This window comes from Pelobates fuscus, chromosome 1 (genome assembly GCF_036172605.1).
Source record: "Pelobates fuscus isolate aPelFus1 chromosome 1, aPelFus1.pri, whole genome shotgun sequence".
NCBI classification, from domain to species: Eukaryota; Metazoa; Chordata; class Amphibia; order Anura; family Pelobatidae; genus Pelobates; species Pelobates fuscus.
Window position 1 is genome coordinate 157,530,200 of NC_086317.1, and position 20,016 is coordinate 157,550,215.

Sequence of the window (20,016 nt, forward strand, 5' to 3'; positions counted from 1 at the left end):
GCGTAAAATAGTGTCAGAAATTTTGGAAGCTATGGTTATTTGTTGTTTGACTGTCCTTGCATGGACCGAGAGGATAGAGGATGTGTCAGTGGAGGCATTCAAAAGGAAGTTGGTATCACCGCCTAGTATAACATCACCGAATTGGTACAGTTAGATTAGGCTGAACATCTGAACAAAAAACTCATGCTGATTATCATTTGGTCCATAAACATTGACTAGCATATAGGGGGCATTATTGATGTAGCATTGGATTAACAAGTACCTTAACAAGTATGTTTCTTGGAAAAAGGCCACTTGTGCCTTACGTTTTTTCACTTCTGCTAAGACTTTAAGCCTTTAGTGTTTAAGGACAATATTGTGACTGTCATTGGTTATGTATGAGGTTGTAAGCTATGATTCTCAGGATGTCCCTTCTGTATTGGTTCGCCCTATTTCAGCCCTGGTCCCCAACAATATGAACATTCCCTTGCTAGTTTTTAGCTTAATGCTGAGGTTGTTGGCAGTTGTCGTGCTGCCTAGCTGGAGATATAGGTATGGGGGGTTGGTCAAGAATGCAAGAAACCTGGGTCATACAGGATAGGTGTATATAATGTGGCGGAGCCCGACAGAAGAGCAGATTGGTATATGTAAAGGTAGTAAATAAAGGTAATGAGTAAACAAAGTAAACAACAAAACTATATACAAAGGGCAGTTGAAGATGGTACAGTGTCATACAGACGGCATATGTAAGGCTATGTGCAGCCTGGTGGGGGGTAGATTTTTCTCCATACAGGAGACTAACGCTGCGGCCTGAGAGGTCTAGAAATGTGCACTTGCTAATGAGGTGCAGTAAGCATTCTTATGGTGATAACTTTAAACGTGTTAACATAATATTTTAAAAATAAAACGTGAGATGTTAGAAAGGAGAGGCAAGGCCCCAGCTCATGACAGATATGTTAGGCGTGAGAGTGCCTCGTGTGGGGGGTCATGTTCTTGCGGTGTGAAACATAGTTACTTAGCTGTAGACGTGGTATTTCAGTCTCTGGCAATCCTCGCTGGGGAGCATTGGGGCATTTTCCATGCTATATTTGTGGACGGTGTATTGGAGGGAAGGTTCCATTCTTGGAGCAATTGGTGTCGATCTTCAACTGTGAGGATATGTTTTTCTGTGCCATTGCATTTAATCATCAGTTGAGCCGGGAATCCCCATCCGGAGATGATGCCAGCCCCCAGGGCTGGTGTTATGGGTGTCAGGGCTTTCCTTTTGAGGAGTGTGGCAGTGGAGAGGTCAGCATAAATTTTAATTACTAAGAATTTGCATTGCAAGTCCTGTAGAAGTCTGGAGGCTCTCATAATTTTTTCTTTAGAAGTGTAATAGTGGAACTTTGCTATTACGTCACGTGGGAGTGATGCAGGTAGGTTCCGTGGCCTCGGAAGACGGTGGATCCTATCAAGTAGGAGATCTTGTGTGGACAGATCTGGTGACAGTGTGTGGAAGAGATCTGAGGCAAATAAGTGCAGATCCTGGGGGCTATATCTTCAGGTATCCCCCTTAGTCGTACGTTGCTCCTCCTGTCCCGTTCTTCATGGTCCGCCACCTTGTCTGTTAGGAGATCCAGTCTGGCTGTAATATCTGTGAAGGCATCTGCTAAGGTATTGTGAGCACTGCTAATGTCATCTGTCTTGTCTTCTAGATGTGCAGTGCACTCACTTATTGCCTGTATGTCAGCTTTGATGTAACGAGCCAGTTTTGAGAATTTCAGCTGCCTAGAGCTTTTCAGTTCAGACAGCATTTTATGTATTGATGAATCTGTCACTAGTGTGGATGTAGTCACAGAGATGGATGAGCTATCACTCTTATCTGAGTATGATGCCGGTGAGTTAGGGCCATCTGCGCCATCTTGGTTTCGCGCATGTGGCGATGTTAGTGCCGATATTTGCAGATGTGCTGGTTTTTGTTTGGTTCTTTTTACAGAGTGTTGTGCCATGGTGGTCGGGCACCAGAGTGGAGCCTCTTGTGTGTCTTGGAATGCTTGTTTAATCGCTGTATGTAGTCTCAGTGTGTAGGAGCTTGTGGCTCATGCGGCCATCTTGGTCGGTTGCAATACCACGTCCCTGACCAAGCCCACAATTTTAATTTAAAGAGATTCCTACTATTTTACCTCTGATCCTAAAGCCAAATTAATATATATATATATATATATATATATATATATATATATATATATATATATATATATATATATATTAAGGCCGTTTGGCCTGTTATTGTGGGAGGGGCTTAAGTTAACTCACTCCCCTATATAAGATACACCCCTTACCTGACTCCTTATCGATCAAGGTCAGCTTCTGAATGCACCAGTTCATCCAGTCGCCATTTTGGAGTACTTCTGTTTCTCACAAAGTCTTCCACGCTGAGCTGTGTCCAGGAATCCTTCTGCTGGCTTTTCAGTCCGACCAGCTTCTTGCTTATTTCATCGCCGCAGATAATGTCCTAGTGACTTTCAAACAGTAAGTTGACCTACCCGTTACGCCAGGCAACAGTCCCACAGCATAATTTACGGGTCAGATCCTCATTTTACTGTTTTCGTTCAGCTATTTCATGCTACAACTGCATATTCAATCTGCCTGTTTTTCAAACCGTTCGGTTACACGGCATTTTCGTACATATGTATTACCTCATTCGGATTTTATGATTGTAATTCTGTGTATTTCCCCGCTCATGCACCTTACCAACAGTGCATTCGCATAGATCTCTCCGTTCATGCACTTCAACACACGAACAGACAATATTCACATGTTCCTTTCTCATTTGTATCTCAGTCATTGCCGGGTCGTGCAGTTCATACTGCACGAACGGGATACATAATTAACTATTCACTAATTTATGCTCTACAGGCGCCTGGGCAGACTGCCGTACGGCCACACATGCTATACTTTGCAAGTACATACTTTTGTCCAGTTAGTGCAGTTAAGAGCATGAACGGACAGTTGTGAGTTTAACTTAATTTTCACACACTAATTTCAAACTCAGGATTATAGCATTTTACATACATCAGGCAACAATCTTTAACCTAATAAAACACTCTGTACGAACATGGCATGGTTAATTATGTTCTAAGTTCATATGTTAATTATACATATTTCGTTACATAGGTTAACAGGTGCCACACTGCCACTTACCGGTCAGCAAGGCTATTGCTATTACTAAGATATCACATTACTTTCCACTAATCTCTATACATAATCTCTACCTACAGACCACTTCATATATTTTCACCAGGGGGGTTTTACAAACGCAGAACCCTATATATAAACACCTAACAACAAAAATATGGCTAACATATACATATATAATTCATAGCAAGTAGCAGTTATTACACATGAATACCATATGAAAATGGGGTATCATACATACTACAAACTACCTATGACATACATTCCTCCCCATAATGATAGTACATAACCTACTGCAACCTAAATGAAACATATACGGGTATCACATATAAATTTAAATTAGAACCTTACGTTACATATTACGTTCACCATGCTAGAACTCAGACACGGCCAACTACAGGTCGGTAAATACGTACTTACGGAGATCTTACAAACACCATCTCCTGACCTCTAAAGGATCAAAATAAACATAATTAAAGTTTAACATGGTTGTGCCAAATTGTATTAATTTTTATTTATTTTTTTATACGGTTTCATCTATTTAGTTACAGGTACTACTGTTACCTATACTGTTACCTATACGGATTATCAGAATTAAAAAAACTATACTTCCAGGTACGTACACCTGCTTACAGTATATCCATATAAGACCCCACAGAATAGATATAAATACTGGCAATTAGGATCATAGGGGCAATAGAGTTTTCCCTCTTTTACGGCAATATGCTTCAGTGGCCACAAAAAATCCCCTCGCGCCAATATATAGATAGAGCCTCTCAAAGCCACTTGGCAACTAGCAGGGCATCACCTGTCACCTAAACATCAAGCATAATTGTTTTGCCATGGCATAGCTAGCAAGCCAGTACTAAACCACTCGGTTCAAATAATAATTCTATCTTTATTTTATTTAAGTATGTCTCAAGAAGGTGGCGAAGAGTTATCTCCCCCTAGCACTCCAGCTAGGGTCGAGACACCTTCACTTAGGGGAGAAGTTGCAAGTCCAGCATCAATCAGATCCTGGACAATCCCGTGCATCACCACCAAGCTAAAGATGCGACAAATCCCCTACCCTGCCACAGCGAGAAAAGCAGAGCTTTTCAAATTCCTATGCACAGCAACCGACAGCACGGAAGCAAGGGAAGGCACCAGCAACACCAACTCAGGCGACATCCAGACTATGCTGGCATTGCTCATGACCTCCAGACTGGCTAACCTCGAGGCGGTCACCACAACTCTCACCAAGGCTGGCCTTCCCAACACCGTACAACCGGCACCTACCGAACCACAGGCTACTGGTACGGTTAACTCAGCAGATACTCAGGATGTTGATCCTGCGCACAAAATCCCAGCCCTCATCAAAAGAGACATCCTGGAGGGCAAAGATGTCAATCTAGCATCCCTACTAATTGCCTCCGAGGATGGTTGTAGAAAACAAGACTTGCATGTATGATGATGTATCTGTGGTGGTCAGATCTAAGGACGCCTGGTTAAACTGAAAACTGACCATCCCGTAATTTGTGTTAGCTTTTGGTATTTTTAGAGATGTCATCTGTGAGGTGTACCCTAATAGAAGGAAAGAATTTGATCGGTACATGTACAAGTTGGTGGACCTGGGACACAAATATGGACTGTCGGCTTGTTACAACTACCATAGGTCATTTTCCACCAAAGTATCTGGCGCTCTCTCCCAGTATGCTGTCCATATCAACTGGAGCAAGCTAGACCCCAGCTTTTCTCTGGCACTTCGCAGGTCTAAAAACACCGGCTTGTGCATCCCCATACAACTAACTTTTGTTCCAGCACAGCAGACGATCACAACCAGACACCTAGCACTAGCTACGCTGGTAGAACAGAGAAAACCTCCAGAGACAAAATGGGCCGTCCTATCATTTTCTTTGGCAAATCCCAGATTTGCAACAATTTCAATGCGGGCACATGTAGCTTCAGTGCATGTAGACTATTGCATATTTGTTCTAAGTGTTTCAGGGCACATGCAAGAACCATGTGTCCAAATAAAATGTACCCTAAACCATACTGAACATTAATGTATTTTCAGCACTACTGACTAATCACCCCTCCAGACATTTGGTTCAATTTCTCATTACTGGTTTATCAGAGGGATTATATACAGGCATCATTCATATGCCCACAGGCCATCTAGAATGCCCTAATTTACAATCAGCGCAACAGAACCCTACTGCTGTAGATACGCTCATAGCCAAAGAATTGGCCGAGTGGTTCTTGTTCGGGCCTTTTAAAAATCCCACCATTCACGGCATGGCGCACAAATCCCATTGGGATTGTCACAGGGAAATCTTCCCTTAAACAGAGACTCATCATAGATCTTTCAGCCCCTCATACCTCATCTACCCCAAGTCTCAACTCCCTTATTCCCTACGAAGAACTTTCCCTGACATATGCCACTATAGATCATGCCATCACAGCCATTACGCAAGCAGGGGTCGGAGCCTGGCTCAGTAAGACAGACATTACAAATTCCTTCAAATTACTCCCAATCTACCCTACCCTCTGGCATTTACATGGCATCAAATGGGCAGCCAACTATTATTTTTTTCTCACGCTTAACCTTTGGGTCAAAAAGTAGCCCAAACATCTTTGACACATTTGCAGAATCACTTTGCTGGTTGTTACGAAATATTTCCAGATGCCCCAGAGTCATTCATTATCTTGACGACTTTCTGCTGATTGAAGAAAACTCCTTTCCACCCAGAAGTCTCAAAGAAGCCATTACAAAAACAGAAGGTCCCGACACCATCATTACATTTTTGGGCATACAACTTGACTCAGCATCCATGCAAGCAAGCTTACCACAAGAGAAAATTTCAAGCATTCTCAACAGCATAAATCATTACATATTGCTGGGGACTTGCAACCGCAAGGAACTTCAATCTCATATTGGTTCCCTAAGCTTTGCTAAGCGCATTAACCCACCAGGGCGTGCTTTTATATCCCGACTTCTTTGTCTTTTTCCACAATTCCGACACGACAACCATAGACTGTCCATGGATATGCAGGCCACAGCAGACCTACACAGTGTGATCCCTGTCATGCCACACTCCCCATACAATTACCTTTTGGGGGGGTGTATATGACAGGGACCAATCATAATAGATGTTTGGCTATTTATACTTACCCCTTTCCCTTAGTTCCTTGCCCTATCGTGGTTTCTGCTACAGTTCCCTTTTGTGGTGTTTAGTTGTGTTTCTTCGTTTTGACCTTGGCTTTGTATTCTGACTTCGTTTACTCTTTATCCTTATCTGTTCTGTTTGCCGGCTTGCTGTTTTCTGTGTACCAGACCCCGGCTAGTCCTAGTTTACGCTGTCTCTTAGTGCCCTTGACCTCGGATCGTTCCTGACTCTGTACTTCTCCTATATACATCGAGTCCGGCCACTCTAAGGACCGGTAGACGTATCTTCCCTCTGTGTTGTCTTCTGTTTAGCTGGATCCTGCGTGTTGGGGTATAATCTCGTTACAGAGTGGCCTGGAGAAGTTCATGACTTAGAAGGCTTTTTTACAACCTCAGCTCTTTTTGTTTAGTTGTGTTTCTTCGTTTTGACCTTGGCTTTGTATTCTGACTTCGTTTACTCTTTATCCTTATCTGTTCTGTTTGCCGGCTTGCTGTTTTCTGTGTACCAGACCCCGGCAAGTCCCAGTTTACGCTGTCTCTTAGTGCCCTTGACCTCGGATCGTTCCTGACTCTGTACTTCTCCTATATACGTCGAGTCCGGCCACTCTAAGGACCAGTAGATGTATCTTCCCTCTGTGTTGTCTTCTGTTTAGCTGGATCCTGCGTGTTTGGGTATAATCTCGTTACATTACGATAGGGCCATGGACCCCGCAGATTTAGCTCAACAGATGGCGTCCCATGAGGCTAGATTTGTAGAGCAGGATCACCGTATGGATCAGATAGCCCAGGCTCTCCAGACGCTCTTATCTAGAACCATTCCAGCAACCACACCTAACCCTCCTACACCCCTTCTTCCTGAAGTATCTACTTTGCCTAATACTTCGGCCCATTTCACACCTCCTCCTAGGTATGGAGGGGACTCTAAAACATGCAGAGGGTTCATTAATCAAATAGAATTCCACTTTGAGATGTATCCACGTTCATTTCCCACAGAGAGGTCTAAGGTTGGGTTCCTTATGCTTCAACTTACCGATAAAGCACTTGAGTGGGCAAATCCTATTTGGGAAGCTAATGGACCTATGGTGCATGATTTCAACAGTTTTCTTACGGCTTTTCGTAGAACTTTTGACACAACGAAAAGGTCAAAAAATGCCGCCAGAGCATTAATGAGAATTAAACAGGGTTCTAGGTCTGTGGCTGACTATGCTATTCAGTTTCGTACCCTTGCTTCACAGGTAGATTGGATCAACAATGGGTTAACTACTGCCTTCATGGAAGATTTATCAGACACTATATTGGATGAGGTAGCAGCTAAGGAGCTTCCTATTGCATTAGAGGACCTTATTGACTACCTCATTGATATAGATAATAGGATTCGTGACAGGCTCCATACTAAGAACAGGAATAGACGTTTTGTTACACCTATTAACCCCAGAGTTAATATACCGGAGAGTGTTAAAGTATCTGATGAGGAACCCATGCAATTAGGGGTTTCCAAACTCTCAGATACTGAAAAATTACTTAGAAGAAGGGACGGACTCTGCCTATACTGTGGTAGGAGAGACCATATGGTAAAGGAATGTCCTTTGCTTCCTGAAAACTCTCGCACCTAAGACCTTATAGGGGACTGGCCTTGGGTGTGATATCTAAGTCTCCTAAATTGCCTCCTAACCGTTTGCTTCTCCCTGTTTCTTTACATATGGGAGAGAGTTGTATAGCTGAGCACATATACGCTCTGGTTGACTCCGGGGCAGCTGAAAATTTTATAGACTCTGGTTTTGTGAAGAAAAACAACATTCCCATCAGAGAGAAGGAGATATCCTTGGCCGTTGAGGCCATAGATGGTAGACCACTAAGTTCTCCAGTTGTTACTCATGAAGCTGTACCGTTACACATGTACACAGGGGTTTTACACTTTGAAACCATTCGGTTCCAGGTCATCACCTCTCCCTCTTCACACTTAGTGTTAGGGTACCCATGGTTATGTGCTCACAATCCCATTTTCGACTGGGAAACAGGGCAAATAAAATCATGGAGCAAAGCCTGCCACGAGTCTTGTACTATTGAAGTCACACCTTTGAATTCCATTAATGTTCCTACCACTCCTCCTTTGTCTACGGCTATACCCTCTCAGTCCTTATTTCTTAAGACTGTGTTTGATAAAAGGGAGGCTGACAAATTACCGCCTCACAGACCCTACAATTGTGCTATTGACTTATTGCCTGGCACTATACCTCCAAAGGGCAGGGTGTACCCTTTATCGGTTCAAGAAAACCGTGTCATGGAGGAATATATTAAGGAATCACTAGACAAGGGATTTATTAGGAGATCCTCTTCTCCGGCTGGAGCGGGGTTCTTCTTTGTATCGGACAAAGAAGGTGATTTAAGACCGTGTATCGATTATAGAGGTCTAAATAAAATCACCATCAAAAATGCATACCCTATACCATTAATCACGGAATTGTTTGACAGGCTCAAACATGCTACGGTATTCACCAAACTGGATCTTAGAGGTGCATACAATTTAATACGTATCAAGAAAGACCACGAATGGAAGACAGCATTCAACACTAGATCATGCCATTATGAGTATACTGTTATGCCATTTGGTCTTTGCAATGCCCCAGCAGTATTTCAAGAATTTATTAATGACGTCTTAAGAGACTTTATTCACACATTTGTAATTGTGTACTTGGATGACATATTAATATATTCTACAGACTTACACACTCATCACAGACATGTTACGACAGTTCTGAAGACCCTTCTTGCTAATGGTCTTTATTGTAAACTGGAAAAATGTCTATTCGACCAATCCGAAGTCCAGTTTTTGGGGTATTTGATTTCTGCTAAAGGTTTTCGTATGGATCCCCAGAAGCTTGCTGCTGTCATAGAATGGCCTCTACCACAAGGTCTGAAAGCCATTCAGCGTTTTCTTGGTTTCTCTAATTATTATAGACGTTTTATCAAAGGTTTTTCGTCTATTGCAGCACCTATTACCCGTATGACAAAAAAGGAAGGCAATACTTGTGTCTGGTCTTCCAAGGCACTTCAGGCTTTTCAATTTCTAAAAACTATGTTTGCCTCTGCACCTATCTTACAGCATCCTGTCCCCTCACTGCCCTATATTCTTGAGGTTGATGCTTCCGATATCGTGGTAGGTGCTGTCTTATCCCAAAGAGAGTCGCCTGAAAAGCCATTGCATCCTTGTGGCTTCTTTTCCAAACAGATGTCCAAAGTGGAAAAGAATTATGATGTGGGTAATCGCGAACTCCTTGCTATTATTTTAGCACTTAAAGAATGGAGGCATTTGCTAGAAGGAACCAAGGATCCTATCCTCATATTTACGGATCACAAGAACCTACGCTACCTTAGTGAGGCTAAAAGATTGTCTTCTAGGCAGGCTAGGTGGTCACTGTTTTTGTCCCACTTCAATTATATTATCACCTATAGGCCGGGTGATCGCAACACTAAAGCGGACGCTCTGTCCAGACAGTTCGAAACTAATGACAAACAGGAGAGTGATGTTACTCCCGTCATTCCCCCAGAAAGGATAATAGCTACTACTATTTTGTCTATTTCCTTGTCCCTCTTGCAGGCCATACAAGCGAAACAAAGCATGGCTCCTAGCGAGAGGCCTACTGATAAACTATTCGTTGATGTTCTCGAGAGACGGGATATTCTGTCGTTATATCATGACACTAAGACTGCTGGACATCCTGGTATTTCCAAAACGGTGTCTGCTATTTCTCTGTATTTCTGGTGGGATTCCTTGCGCAAGGATGTCACTGACTATATAGGTGCCTGTACACTTGTGCCTGTATGAAATCTTCTCGTAGGGTTCCTTGTGGGCTGTTGCATCCGTTACCCGTTCCCGAGAGGCCTTGGTCTAACCTATCCATGGATTTTATTGTGGAATTACCTCCTTCGAATGGTAACACTGTTATCCTAATGATAGTTGATCGGTTTTCCAAGATGGCCCACTTTGTGTCTCTTCCGTCTAGGGAACTGGCACTTATCTTTGCTAGAGAGGTGTTTTGGTTGCATGGCATTCCCATATCTATTGTGTCTGATAGTGGTAGCCAGTTTATTTCCAGGTTTTGGAAAGCCTTTTGTTCAGAAATGGGTATTACACTCTCATTTTCTTCCGCATATCACCCCCAGTCTAATGGAGCTGCTGAACGTGCCAATCAATCTCTGGAGCAATACCTTCGTTGTTTCGTGTCCCACCATCAGAATAATTGGTCTGACCTCCTTCCTTGGTCTGAATTTGCTCGGAATAACGCTACTCATGATTCTTCCGGCAAAAGTCCTTTTTACATTGTTTATGGCCAGCATCCCGTTGTTCTTCCGGCTGCTTTCTCCTCACAGGGGATGCCAGTTCTGGATGAGCATTTAGCTGGTTTACGTAATACTTGGGAGCAGGTTCAGCGTTCTTTGGTGGATTCCACTGCTCGCCAGAAGTTGCAGGCTGACAAGCATCGCAGGGCGGCTCCTTCTTATGTCGTGGGGGACAGGGTTTTGCTTTCCACGTGAAATATTCGTCTCCGGGTGCCTTCCATGAAATTGGCTCCCTGCTTTATTGGCCCTTATCGTATTTTGCATAAGGTTAATCCTGTCTCGTATGCCTTGAGTCTTCCTAAGAATCTACGTATCCCTAATGTCTTTCATACTTCCCTGTTGAAGCCTTACGTACGCAACCGCTATACATGGCATACTCCTCCTCCCCTCCTGTCTCTGTGGAGGGTCATGAGGAATTTGAAGTATCTGCCGTTCTTGGCTCTCGTTTCCTTAGGGGTTGACTTCAATATCTTGTACATTGGAAGGGCTATGGGCCTGAGGAGCACAGTTGGATTTCAGCTGATGCTGTTCACGCTCCTCGCCTGGTGTGTTCCTTCCATTCTCGTTTTCCTGCCAGGCCCTCCCCGCCCGGAGGGCGTGTAATCAGGGGGGGTACTGTAGCGGTACTTACCCTTCCGGGTGCCGACCGGGGTCCTCTATTCAAGCCGCGCGCGGCTCAGCTGCTGCACGAGCCGCGCGCGGCTCATCCGACAGCTGGAAATGGAGGGCGGGCAGTGACCGCGAGAAGCGGTCACGTGTCCCGCCTGACACTAAGAGCGCGCCACGAGTCTCGGGCGCGCTCTTAAAGGGACAGTGGGAGCCTAAATTAGAAAAGGTCTCCCATTGGTCCCTGTCATGCCACACTCCCCATACAATTACCTTTTGGGGGTGTGGATATGACAGGGACCAATCATAATAGATGTTTGGCTATTTATACTTACCCCTTTCCCTTAGTTCCTTGCCCTATTGTGGTTCCCTTTTGTGGTGTTTAGTTGTATTTCTTCGTTTTGACCTTGGCTTTGTATTCTGACTTCGTTTACTCTTTATCCTTATCTGTTCTGTTTGCCGGCTTGCTGTTTTCTGTGTACCAGACCCCGGCTAGTCCTAGTTTACGCTGTCTCTTAGTGCCCTTGACCTCGGATCGTTCCTGACTCTGTACTTCTCCTATATACATTTAGTCCGGCCACTCTAAGGACCGGTAGACGTATCTTCCCTCTGTGTTGTCTTCTGTTTAGCTGGATCCTGTGTGTTGGGGTATAGTCTCGTTACAGAGTGGCCTGGAGAAGTTCATGACTTAGAAGGCTTTTTTACAACCTCAGCTCTTTTTGAGATCTACCCCATCGTAGCGATGGCTGTAGCATGGGGACATTTATGGACAGGCTTGTCAGTTCATTGTCACTCAGACAACCAGGCCACATGCCACATCATTAACAAAGGCAGTTCATCATCCCCAACAATCATGAGGTTTCCTAGGAAACTCACGTGGTTGGCAGCATGTCACAATTTTTAATTGGTTTGCTTTTATGTTCCAGGCACCAGTAACATAGCAGCTGACAGTCTCTCGTTTTAACTTTCAGGCCTTTCGGCAAGCACTCCCATCAGCTGCTCAAGCAGCAACAGCCGCCCCTCAATTCCAACAACTAACCATGGACTAGAATTAATCATGCAACATAGCAGGGATCTGTCAAAAATAGCACTTTCATCCAACACTCGCAAAACATACAACAGAGCCTTCTCACTATTCACAAGATTTCTATCAGACCACGACATATCCCAACCTTTTCTCATGACATCTATCATAGCCTTCGCCTCTTTTTGCCATCTTAAACTACACGTATCCTACAATACCATCAAATTATATCTCACAGGCATTCAACATCACATGCTAACCCTACGGCCTAATACACATAGCTTCATGCCTTCTTATAAGGTAAAGAACATACTCAGAGGCATTCAGAAATCAGTCCCTCCACGTTCCCCACAATGTTTACCTATAGACAATATACTGTTTCAGTCATTATCCGTTCTATTAGACTCCAAACCTTTCCACTTTACCACCAACACTGTCATCAAAACTGCCATGTACATGGCCTTTTACGGTTTCCTCAGGCCACGAGAATTCACTACTATCACCACCACTCAGACAGACAGATGCCTCCTACACACACACCTACGCAAACATATGGACCACTACATACTAGCACTACCACAGACAAAAACAAGTCAACACGCACCTCCAGTTGAAATCACTTATTATCCTACCCACAAATGGTGTCCAATGGGGGTTCTGGATTCATACCTGTTACATACCACATCACTACCATCACCTCATCTATTCACACTACAAGGCTATGTGCTCACTACCACTATTTTCATCAAATACATCAGATCCCTGTTAACCATGCTAGGATTTAACCCTGCTCAATACTTAGGTCACTCCTTCCGCATTGGTGTGGCCTCCTCCGATTCCAGTGCTAACATACCAGTGCCATCATAAAAACACTGGGACGTTGGAAGTCATCCGCCTATACAACTTACATCCCAGAGCCAACACAAGAATTAAGAAATGCATTTAAAGCTATATCTGGATAAATTGTATATATTGTTGCATGTATTACCGTATATACTTGAGTATAAGTCGATTTTTTCAGCACATTTTTTGTGCTGAAAATCCCCCACTCGACTTATACTCGAGTCAATGTCTGTATTAAGGCAACTTATATTGCCATAATACAGACCAGGACCGCCGGGCTCATTACAAGCCCGGCGGTCCTGTTGGGGGCTGGCAGGAAGCTGTTACTTACCTTTCCTGCAGCTCCTGTCAGCTCCCTTCTCTCTCCTCTGGTCCGGTCAGCTCCCTTCTCCTCCAGTGTAAGTCTCGTTAGAGCTGCGGGGTCAGAGTGTTGCCACGGGTTACCGTGGCAACGCTCCGCGCCACCGCGTGACTTACAGTGGAGGAGAAGAGTGCAGACCGGACCGGAGAAGAGAGAAGGGAGCTGACAGGAGCTGCAGGAAAGGCAAGTAACAGCTTCCTGCCAGCCCCCCTCCTACACAGCCCATCCACTGGACCACCAGGGAATGAGAGCCCCCCTCCCTGGCCATGTATCAAGCAGGGAGGGGGGACGAAAGAAATATAAATAAAAAATTAAATAACAATAAAATAAGAAAAATTAAATAATATTAAAATAAAAAATATTAATATATATAAAAAAAATAATAATAATAAAAAATAAAAAAATGCCCACCACCAAGGCTCTGCATCACATACACACACTGCACTCATACACACACACACACACACACACACACAGCACCCATATACACACACTGCACTCATACACTCACACACACTGCACTCATACACTCACACACACACTGCACTCATGCAAACACACTGCATTATATACACACTGCATTCAGTATATTATATACACACACTGTAAATAAATGTTCAATTAATATAATTTTGGGGGGATCTAATTTCATTTAGAAATTTACCAGTAGCTGCTGCATTTCCCACCCTAGTCTTATACTCGAGTCAATAAGTTTTCCCATTTTTGGGGGGTAAAATAAGGGGTCTCGACTTATATTCGGGTTGACTTATACTTGAGTATATACGGTAAATCATTTGGTTATTAATTTTTTCCCTCTTTATTTACAGGCCTACCGTATCGTCGGTCTCGGCACACCACAACCGACTTGCTCTTTTATACTATCCTAAGTTATTACTAAAAACCTTACTCCATATACGGCTATAAGCCCCTTACACAAATATATATATTTGTGTAAGGGGCTTATAGCCGTATATGGAGTAATATATATGGAGTAATATATATGTATATATATACACACATATATATATATATACATGCATATCCAACATGGGGTTGGCAAACACATTCCTGTCCTGTTCTTGCCTCTGTGCTATTCCGTGCCCCAATAAAACATCCCGGAGAAATGCACTTAGAGGGCTTGTAGTCTTGTGGAAATGTTGACTGTACCTTTGCACAAATAAAGGATTTATTGCACAAGACTACAAGCCCTCTGAGTGCATTTCTCTGGGACGTTACATATATATATATATATTTTTTTTTATATATATATTTTTCAGATTAGATTTTTAACACATACATATAAACATGTTATTCACTTTTTATTGTATTCGAAAATATACAGGGTTAATTGTGGGGCAAAATATAAAAAATAATATTTTGTAAAAATTATGAAAACTCTATAATTCAAATAATTTTGAATTAACTGAAGAGTTTCTGTGCGTGCAGCGCAGTGGGACCAATGTAGGTGGTTTAAACCCTTCTTAAACTGAAGTTTGTGCACTGTGTTTCCATTACCCATCTTTCTCCCTTTATCCCTCTCTATCAGCTTATTTTTATTTACCTCTTGCTTACTTGTGTTCTTCCCCTTTTACCACTTGTGCCCACCTCCCCATATTCATCTCTTCTCATTCCCGCTTCACTTGTTCCCCTTGTCTCTTCACCCTTATTTATCTCTTGTCATATGTCCTGCCCTTTGTTCCTTTCTTCTCATACCCCCACTACCGTCACTTGTTCATGTCTTCCATTTTTCTTCAATTTTTGTCCCTCTTTTAATAACCTTCAAAGCACACACATTATTGTTGCCCAGCCCATATTTTTCACAGCCTCCTAGACATTAGATATTCTCATGCTCTGACCCATAGAGGTGTAGTAAATGCGCTTTCTTTATATCCCTTCGTCTTCCATTTTGTCTTCTTACCTTCTTACTGCCTCTAATTCTATATTACTACCATTTCCATGTTATTGAGGTGGTGGTATTGCATTTTACTTATGCCTGTCTTATACTATTTATATTTCACACTTCTTCTATATGGTGACTAAACGTGTGCAATGAAGATTGTTAAAACAAAACAAAAAAATATATATACAAGTTAGGATGTTAATGCACAAATAATGATATTCCTTGTTAACTAATGCAAGAGTACTTTGCATATATATACTATGTACATATGTACCACTAATGGAAATGACCTGTATTGGCATTCTAATTTGCCTGAGCACTATGTTTTAATTTCCTGTTTCCTAACTGCTGCAGTTTACTATTAATTGTATTAAATAACTTTTGTTCCAGTTAGTACTTTGTTCAAAGTCAGGTACTGTTATAAGAAATTCCTGTCATAATTTCCAGCACGTTAAGGGATTGTGAGAAGCCAGTCAAAAGCTACAATCATGATCAGGCGTTGTGTCATGGTTCAGCAATCACTCGTAATCCAGAGCCAAAATGTCACTATTCTTTAGAAGGGTCGCAGAAATACAGGCTGAGATGGGATTCTTGGTTTATATAAGAAATATGGGCTCAAAGGGTTATTTACTAAACTGGGCAATGTCAGTAAAATTAAAACCTAAACTAAAAATTAGCTTAAAATATTTTATTTCTAATTTGGCTTATAATTTACAAATCCAATGTTTTACTTTCTGCACAATTCAAAAAGTACAAACTATGAGCAGTTAACCAATCAAGATTAACATAAGGGAGAAAGAAAACGCATACAATATCTTTTTTTATATCAATGTAACTATATACATAATATATATATATATATATATATATATATATATATATATATATATATATTGAAAATTAAGTAGGTGTTCTTTTATATGCGAGTAAGAACAAAATGCACATAATCAAGTAGGACGTATAACATAATCATTCCACACTATATTTGCATAACCTAACGTTAAAAAGAAATCAGAGGATAGATGATATTATTAAGATATGAGATAAAAGTAAATTCAACACCTGACAAGTAGCAGATTTTTATCATAACTCACAGATGCTCTTCAAATAATACAGTGGAGAACAATGTTACTTATACTTACGAGTATCAGCAATTTACCAGCCAAGTACAGGAACTTCTCTGTCTCATCCACTTCTGGGTTGTGAGAAGTGAAACTGTTTGAAGCTCCTCTTATTGCACCACTATACAACTGTGCTCAGGTACGCCTTCTTCATGATATCAGAGAAAAGCATATACAACATAGTGTTTCTTTTACCGCTTGCCCTTCACCTCTCCTACTGTTATATTATATATATATATATATATATATAAAACCAGGAAGGCTGCACTCACCTAAGCATACGTACATTATAAGAATGTTCCTGGGATCAATTGATATAACATACAAAATCCAGTGCACTCACTCACTCACTAAACAGCAGCTTCAGAGCTCAAATCATTAAATAGTTTTGTTTTTGTTTTGTTTTTTGCTTTTTTTATACCTGAATTAGGCAAAAATAATAGGGTTTAGTTACCCTATATATTACCTTCAATAAATTGAAGGTACTTAACTTGCTGAATGCAAGTAAGTGCCACATGTATATAATGAGTACCTCATATACACATATAAAGATACATGCACTATAACCTTAGAAAGATAGAATTAGAGAGATCAATTTCTACAAAAAAATGTGTTACATAAAACAATCCTTATCTGGCTAGTCCTTAACCCTAAAAGTCTTATCTAATAATACAAGGAACCTTGCAATAGTTATATTGATTTAAGGGCAATACATTTGACTTTAATAGCCCAGCTAATGCCCTAGTAGTCAAATCAAATCTTAATAAGTGAGAAAGAAAAAAACAGAGCCTGAGTGTAAATGTAAGAAAGAGTAGTGGTAGAAGAAAATGTGGGGGGGGGGGAGGGGGTAATCCCTAAACTGCTAAGTGATACGAGTGAAAAAAAAAATACCAGTAGGTGTCTCTATAGAGTAAAAATCTAAATAGATATTGTCACATTTGCAGATAAACCTTAAAACATAACTTTTAATTAGTATATTGAAAAAAAATATGGAAAGAAAAAGTGATAAAAGCAAAAAGCACCAAGCTAAATATTAGTCCAGTATAGGTAATCTTGCTACAACTAGCACAGAACCCTCAAATTGCAAATATAGCAGGGAGAGTAGAGTGGGAAAAATATACTACTAAATCTAAATGCTCCTATTACTACATACATATGCAGTAAAGATGCACAAAGAGGAGCGCAGAGCACATGTGTTCACTAGACTCTCCAGCAGTCGAGAGTCTGATCAATGTGTGAGGAATGCCTCCTATGCACACAATTAAAGTAACAGTGACAGAAGGGGATGCTATAGTGCCAGGAAAACAAGTTTGTTTTCCTGGCACTATAGTTTTCCTTTAAGGGTTAAGACCTAACACATCCCTGGAGTGTCTAACTGGTGCGTGAATTCTGTTGTTGTTTTTAGGGATCCCTTTTGTGTGGTTGTTTGTTTGTTTTGTGTGTTTTGTGTAAGTTACACTATATGATCAGACATTACTTTTGCCTAAGTCAGTGTTTTTTAAGCTGGTGTTTAGTTAGTGAGTGCCATGGGTTCTGTATGAAATCTATATCTATATATATGACTGAGTATATACAATATATAATTAATTTACAGTATAACCCTGCACTCCTTCCAAAACACATGTATGTACGTAGTGGGCATTGGATATCCTCCTTACCAACCATGAACTCCCCAATAACAGACACTAGATCTTTGGATATAACAGGCCACAGAATTTATTAAAACATACAAAAACTGTATAACGCATACAATTCATATAAAACTGTACATATAAATAATGGTGCATAATGTCATACAGTATGCCCTTAACGTAATCAAAACGCCTTTGCCAATCTAACTCGGCCCTTTCCAAAGGCCCTCACCTCCCCCATCAGCATAATAAATTCCTCTTCCCGTTTGGGCTCTCTACCAGCCGGCTTTTAGCTTGGTGGGGACCGGACCATAATGCTCCCCACCAGACGGCTTTTAGTTTGGTGGGGACACATCCAACCTGGTACCCCTTATGGTTTACCATAAGAGACAAGGGAGGATGAGACCCGGCCATTATCCCCTAACTCCTCTACCTACAAACCATCTCTCACCCTATTTTACAAGGATATGCCGACCGCCTAGCTGTGACAACACCCCGGGCCTAAATGACAAGGGGAGGATGGGCGAGAAACTGTTGCTGGCCTGGATCCTAAGTGGCACTGAGGTCAGCTTACTTGTCACCACCCACTTCCTCACATTCAACACTCCCACCCATAACAAACAGCCAATCACGTTTCATCCATTTCCACACTCATACATGTGCCCTTGTCCGCTAAGCTGTGCACTCTCCCTTGGGCCTGTTCTTATACCGGGTGCTAGATACAGTTAAATACATTTTAAAAACATTTATCTGCACTTATGGTCTTGTTGTACATTATTCTTTATATATAGTGATATATTTACATAGGCTGAAAAGAGACATGTGTCCAACAAGTTTATACCTTCAAATATAAGTAATTGCAATGCTGTACAGAGATGTTGACGTTTCAGTCCCCAATAAGGACTTTCCTCAGGACAGGTAAGTAACAATTATGTGTCAGAAAATAGTATGTATATATATATATATATATATATATATATATATATATATATATATATATATATATATATATATATATATATATCTTAAATAGAAGAAAGGTGCACTCACAGGTCTTCATCCAGGTACTAAGTAACTGCAATTACCCTATAATTTATATGTATATATGTGTGCACTTTTCAGATTGGTAATATGCTAATATAGAACTTATCTGTTAGTTCTAGGTACTGTTGGAGTCACTTGGGGTTTGGGGACTGTTTTTAGCACTCACTGACACTGCACATACAGTAGGAGCACTTTATTCACGTTTGGTTACTCTCCAGCCGTTTTAGTCTTACAGTGGGTATCTAGATTTTCAGATCTTACAGTATGTATAATACCCTCCGTTTTGTTATGTTTTAAATTCATGGGTTTCTTATTATATCATTGATTTGTCACCACAGGCACTCAATTTAAAGCTCACTTGATCCCCCCCAGAGCTGGTTTTAAGCTCGCGGCAAAGTAAAGACCCACGGAGGATTTGTTGATTACGTTGCTTAGCAACGACGCACAGTACACGCGACATCACTTTCTATCACGTGGTTACACGAGCGCTCTTCCGGGTTTCGGATAGCCGGGCGGGAATTTGTCTCTACACACCGGTAGGTAAGTTCACCTTATTCACTCTCCTATATATTTATGGTTATTTCACGGTTAGTTTGATCTTGAAAAAGACCCTATAGGGGTTGAAACGTCGATTGATTTGACTACACATGTAAAGCACAGCAAGGAATAAAATACCTTTTGGATGAAGACCTGTGAGTGCACCTTTCTTCTATTTAAGCTATATATTGACGCTGAGGTTGCACCCAGGCAGGATTACAACAGAGATTTCTATTGAGGAGTGAGTGCCAAGAATATCGTTGTGTATGTGTATATATGTGTATATATATATATATATATATAT

The 20,016-nt window shown here is 41.4% G+C and overlaps 1 protein-coding gene across 1 annotated transcript in view; it reads right to left on the reverse strand.

Moving 5' to 3' along the window:
• LOC134608385 (polymeric immunoglobulin receptor-like) overlaps positions 1 to 16,589 on the reverse strand; it is a 145,169-nt gene extending 128,580 nt beyond the window's left edge. Inside the window, exon 1 of the mRNA XM_063451162.1 lies at positions 16,522 to 16,589. The gene's annotated coding sequence lies outside the window, so the exon portion shown is untranslated. The remainder of the gene's footprint in view (positions 1 to 16,521) is intronic.
• Between the last annotated feature and the right edge of the window lie 3,427 nt (positions 16,590 to 20,016).